The sequence below is a fragment of the Arachis hypogaea genome, chromosome 12 (assembly GCF_003086295.3).
Source record: "Arachis hypogaea cultivar Tifrunner chromosome 12, arahy.Tifrunner.gnm2.J5K5, whole genome shotgun sequence".
NCBI classification, from domain to species: domain Eukaryota; kingdom Viridiplantae; phylum Streptophyta; class Magnoliopsida; order Fabales; family Fabaceae; genus Arachis; species Arachis hypogaea.
The window spans coordinates 82,610,848-82,617,113 of record NC_092047.1 but is presented as its reverse complement, the minus strand read 5'-3'; the positions used below and the strand labels follow the sequence as shown (position 1 = coordinate 82,617,113).

General features: G+C 33.4%; 1 non-coding gene across 1 annotated transcript; it reads left to right on the top strand.

Moving 5' to 3' along the window:
* The first annotated feature begins 275 nt into the window (after positions 1–275).
* Positions 276–383, top strand: LOC112730766 (small nucleolar RNA R71). The gene has a single exon (XR_003166576.1). It is a non-coding gene; the product is annotated as a small nucleolar RNA R71 (small nucleolar RNA).
* The last annotated feature ends 5,883 nt before the right edge of the window (positions 384–6,266 follow it).

Here is a 6,266-nt window from a genome sequence, read left to right as displayed (position 1 = left end):
ATCATATTGACTTGCTAAGTCAATATTTTATTCTGAGCCAATATGGCATTCAGAGTATCAATCTCAAGAACTCATTTCTTCTAAGTCATCCTATTATTCACAGAATTTCTTTTAGAAGTGTACATGAACTGGTTATTTGCAACCATTTCAATGAGTTCCTGGGCTTCTGCAGGTGTTTTCTTCAGATGAAAAGATCCACCAGCAGAGTGGTCCAATGATATCTTGGACAATTCAGACAGACCATCATAGAATATACATAAGATGCTCCATTCTGAAAGCATGTCAGAAGGACACCTTTTGATCAATTGCTTGTATCATTCCCAAGCTTCATAGAGGGATTCACCTTCCTTCTGTATGAAGGTTTGGACTTCCACTCTAAGTTTACTCAATTTTTGAGGTGAAAAGAATTTGGCCAAGAAAGCATTGACTAACTTTTCCCAAGAGTTCAGGCTTTCTTTAGGTTGTGAGTACAACCATGTCCTAGCTCTGTCTCTTACAGCAAAGGGGAAAAGCATAAGTCTGTAGACCTCAGGATTAACCCGATTGGTCTTAACAGTGTCACAGATCTGCAAGAATTCAGCTAAGAACTGATGAGGATCTTCCAATGGAAGTCCATGAAACTTGCAATTCTGCTACATTAGAGAAACTAATTGAAGCTTAAGGTCAAAGTTATTTGCTCCAATTGCAGGAATTGAGATGCTTCTTCCATAGAAGTCGAAAGTTGGTGCAGTAAAGTCACCAAGCATCTTCCTTGCATCTCCACCACTATTATTATTTTCGGTTGCCATGTCTTCTTCTTTTTCGAGAATTTCTGTAAGGTCCTCTCTAGAGTGTTGTGCTTTATCTTCTCTTAGCTTCCTCTTCTTCAGAGTCCTTTCAGGTTCAGGATCAGCTTCAACAAGAATGTCCTTATCCTTGTTCCTGCTCATATGAAAAAGAAGAGAACAGAAAAGAAGAGAAATCCTATATGTCACAGTATAGAGATTCCTTTATGTGAGTAGAAGAATAGAAGAATGAGGTAGAGAGAGAATGAGAAGAATTCGAACACAGAGAGAGGGATAGGGTTCAAATTTTAAGAAGAAGAGAAGTGTTAGTAATTAAATAAATAAATAGAAAGAGATGAGAGAGAGAAGAAATTCGAATATTAATTATAAGAAAAGAAAAATATTTTTGTTTCTATTTTAATTATAAGTTAGAATTCAAAATTTAAGAAAAAAATAAAATAAATTAGAAATTAAAACATTTAGTTAATAGAAAAGGAATTTTGAAAAAGAGGTTAGTGATTTTCGAAAATGATGAGAGAGAAAAGTAGTTAGGTAGTTTTGAAAAAGATAAGAATTAGTAAACTTTTAAAATCAAACAAAAAGTCAAGTGGTTAATTGAAAAAGATTTGAAAATAAATTTTGAAAAGATAAGAAATTAGAAAAAGATTTTGAAAATAAATTTTGAAAAAGATATGATTTGAAATTTATTTTGAAAAAGATTGAAAAGGAAATTAAAAAGATTTAATTTTTAAAATTAAAGTTAATGATTTGACTAACAAGAAACTAAAAGATATGATTCTAGAATTCAAAGATTGAACCTTTCTTAAAAAGAAAGTAACAAACTTGAAATTTTTGAATCAAAGCATTAAATGTTAGTAATAATTTCGAAATTATGAAGTAAAATTAAGAAAAAGATTTTGAAAAGCAATTTTAAAATTTTCAAAAATATTAAGAAAAAATAAAAAAGATTTTATTTTTGAAAAAGATTTGAAAAGATAAAGTTTTTAAATTGAAATTTTGACTTGACTAACAAGAAACAACTAAATTTTTAAAATTTTTGACTAAGTCAATTCAAAATTTCGAATTTATGAGTAAAATAAGAAAAAGATATTATTTTTTATTTTTGAATTAATGAAGAAAGAGAAAAACAACAAAATGACTCAAGACATAAAAATTTAAGATCAAAACAAATAATTCATGTAAGAACACTTTGAATGTCAAGATGAACACCAAGAACACTTTGAAGATCATGATGAACATCAAGAACATATTTTTGAAAATTTTAAGAAAACAAAGACATGCAAGACGCTAAACTTAGAAATTTTTAAACTTTAGACACTAATAATTCGAAAATGCGTATGAAAAACAACAAAAAACACAAAACAAGAAAATCACAAGATTAAACAAAGGACATCATGAAGAACAACTTGAAGATTAAGAAAGAACACATGATGAATTTTCGAAAATTTAAGAAAAATTAAAAACATGCAATTGACACCAAACTTAAAATTTGACACAAGACTCAAACAAGAAACACAAAAAAAAATTTTTTTGGTTTTTATGTTTTTATTAAATATATTTTTTTGTATTATTTTCAAAATTATATTGGAAAAAGAAAATAAAGAAATTCAAAATTTTTAATAAGAATTTCAGGATTCATGCAATGTTAGTCTAAAGCTCCAGTGCTAAAGAATTAGACATGGCCAAATGGCCAGCCAAGCTTTAGCATCACAAATACAGACCTGTCCTTTCTACAGTGGAAAGTGAAAACCTTAGTCCAAAAGATTAGACATGGCTTAACAGCCAGCCAGGCTTCAACATATCCCATGAAGCTCTAGAATTCATTCTTAAAAATTTTTTATGAATTTTTCGAAAACTAAATATATTTTTTTCAAAAATAAAAATAAAAAGCTTAAACATAAAATAAAATTACCCAATCTAAGCAACAAGATGAACCGTCAGTTGTTCAAACTCGAACAATCCCCGGCAACGGCGCCAAAAACTTGGTATGCAAAATTGTGATTCACACTTCTCACAACTCCGCACAACTAACCAGCAAGTGCACTAGGTCGTCCAAGTAATACCTTACGTGAGTAAGCGTCGATCCCACGGAGATCGTCGGCTCGAAGCAAGCTATGGTCATCTTGTAAATCTTAGTCAGGCGGATTCAAATGGTTATGAGGTTTTGATAATTAAAAGATAAATAAAACATAAAATAAAATAAAGTTACTTATGTAATTCATTGGTAGGAATTTCAGATAAGCATTTGGAGATGCTTTGTTGCTTCCGAATCTCTGTTTTCCTATTGCCTTCTTCTAATCGTGAGTGCTCCCTTCCATGGCAAGCTGTATGATTCTCTCGGATGAAAAATACTAGGTACGATCTCTGTACGGCTAATCAACTGTCGGATTTCTCGTCTCGGATGAAACATACCATGTACAGCTACCGCACGGCTAATCATCTGTCGATTCCCGCTAGCGTCGAAATAGGATCTCTCTATCCTTTTGCACACTGTCACTGCACCCAACATTCGCAGATTTGAAGCTCGTCACAGTCATCCCTTCCCAAATCCTACTCGGAATACCACAGACAAGGTTTAGACTTTCCGGATCTCAGGAATGCTGCCAATGGTTCTAGCCTATACCATGAAGGTTCTAATCACGAATTCGGATGTTCTGTTGTTAGGAGAGATAATGCGAATCGTGAATTAGAGATCCAAGAGAATATACTCCGGCTGTCATCCAATGACTACGTTGAACATCATGTAGACCCCTTGTGGTTGTCAGGCACGCGGATCTTGGCTAAGCGAGTAACGAAGATAGTGGGTGATTACCACGGGTCACCCCTTCATTCTGACTTAACTGAATTAAGTACAAGAGTATATCTTGGAGAAGAAGTAGGCATGAATTGAAAGAAAAACAATAGTACTTGCATTAATTCATGAAGAACAGCAGAGCTCCACACCTTAATCTATAGGGTGTAGAAACTCCACGGTAGAAAATACATAAGTGAAAAGTCTAGGCATGGCCGTGTGGCCAGCCTCAAATGTCTAAGGACTAAATGTCCAGAGATCCAAATACAATAGTAAAAAGTGCTATTTATACTAAACTAGTTACTAGGGTTTACAGAAAATAAGTAACTAAGTGCAGATAGTGCAGAAATCCACTTCTGGGGCCCACTTGGTGTGTGCTTGGGCTGAGCATTGAAGCTTTAACGTGCATAGGCCATTCTTGGAGTTAAACACCAAAGGATAGACTATTATATATTTCTGGAAAGCCCAAGATGTCTACTTTCCAACGCAATTAAGGGCGCGCCAATTGGGCTTTTGTAGCTCTAGAAAATCTACTTCGAGTGCAGGAGGGTCAGAATCCAACAGCATCTACGGTCCTTTCTCAGCCTCTGAATCAGATTTTTGCTCAGGTCCCTCAATTTCAGCCAGAAAATACCTGAAATTATAGAAAAATACACAAAATCATAGTAAATTTGAGAAATATGATTTTTGAGTAAAAACTAGTAAAAATATAATAGAAAGTAACTAAAACATACTAAAAACTATGTAAAAATAATGCCAAAAAGGATATAAATTATCCACTCATCAGTACTCCTGGTACTGATTACTGGGTGCAAGTTGATACTAGAAGTGACCTTTTATGGGTGAATTTTTCTGGCTGCTCATCATGTGCTACAAGAAGTTTTATTAAGGGTGTATGTATCTACACTTTACTGATTCATGTTTTGTGCTTTCTAATGTTTTGTCGAAAATAGATCATTCATTACCTTTCTGATTCTAAGTCCTACTCCCTCAGTTGTCTCTCTTTGTCGCAACCCTCGCACCCTCAATGGAAGCCTCCTCCTCAGATTCGCAACCTCGTACCATTTCTCGCAACCTTCCATCGGCGCTACCCCGTCGGTGCTGCTCCTTCGACGCTGATCCGTCGGTGTGTCCTCCCTCAATCGACGCTGTCTATCGCTGCCTATCCCTCACTTGGTGCTCAACCCTTGAGGTTTCTTTCGTTTTTTTATTTAGATTCTATCACTGCCACTGTTATTGCCCACCATGTGTTTGATTAAATGTGTGTGAGCAATGTAGTGCATATTTGATGTTAACTATTTTGAGGAACATCCCGATGCAATGCTGCTATTATGTGTGCTTCAATGGAATTAGATGTTAACTATTTTGAGTTTGAGTCTATGTTCACTATTTGTGTTAGATTGATTATTTTTTATGGTGTGTTTGTGTTAATTTCATACACAATCTATATAAATATTTTTTATTATTATTGCTGGTTTGTTAGATTGATTATTGTTGATTATCGTATTGTCATTAATCTTTTTATAAATATTGAATTTATGAATTTTCCCATATGAATTAATTACCCTAATTAATTTAGATAAAACTTTTTTTTACTATGTACTTGTCTTCACTGATAGCAACTGGAACCTCAGCTTCTTGAATGTCAGTTACTTGAAGGAATTATGTCACCATTGTTGCTTGTAAATAAACTAAGAGAACCATAGTAGCTAACAAAGTTTGACTTAGCAGTAAGAGGAGGGTAACTTATTGCTTTAGCCTATAATCTCCTAATTAGTCCTAATTATTCTAGGTGAATTTTTTCAGTTGATAGTTTATTTAATGCTTTATTGTCATAATGAGTTCTTCCTTATTCCTTCCTCCAGCTACTTGGAACTTCTCACAAATGCCTTGGACCGTGAAAATTGGTCACTGGTTCAATTCCTCATGTCATCTTCTTACAGTGGATATGCACCTCCATCTTGCAACAAGTAAACAACTAAACTATTCCTGGTTTTACCATTTTTGTGACTGTTGCTCTAGAATATTACATTACAATTTGTAATTCAGTGTAGTACCACTAACGTTTAGCTCAAGGAATTATCTTTTGTAGGTAAAAAATTTCACAAATGTTCCAAAAACAATTATGTATGATCTAAGGGAAGGAAGTTTAAGAGGGCTAGAGGAAGGAGGAACAACAAAGGAAATAGAATTTAAGTTGTATTGTTTCTGTGTTTTTTTTCAGTTTTTAGTTTTGGAATTCGAACTCCAGATTTATTTTATATTTGAGTATTAGTTTTTTAATGTATAAAACAATTATTGCAAAAATCATATATCACTAATTATTGTTTGATTTATCTTGTACTAAAAATTGCATACTATATTTGTAGGTTTTGTAATAAAAAAGGATTGAAGATTTATATTTTTAAGCGGTGAAGGTTAAAATAAGAAAAAGGATATTTTTTTTAAATTTTATAAGGATATTGCCACGCTTTAAAAAGTGTAGCCATATTTTTCTCTATTGGCATGCTTTTAAAGAGTACCTAAAAAAAATATTCTGGGACGTTTTAAAAGCGTGGCGATATGTGCACTTTTCAATACGCTTTGTAAGCGTACCTATAGGTTAAGACCTATGGCCATACTTTTTAAGCGTGCCAAGAGATGAAAGCGTGCCAACAAAAAAAAGCATGCCGATAGATCCACAAAAGCGT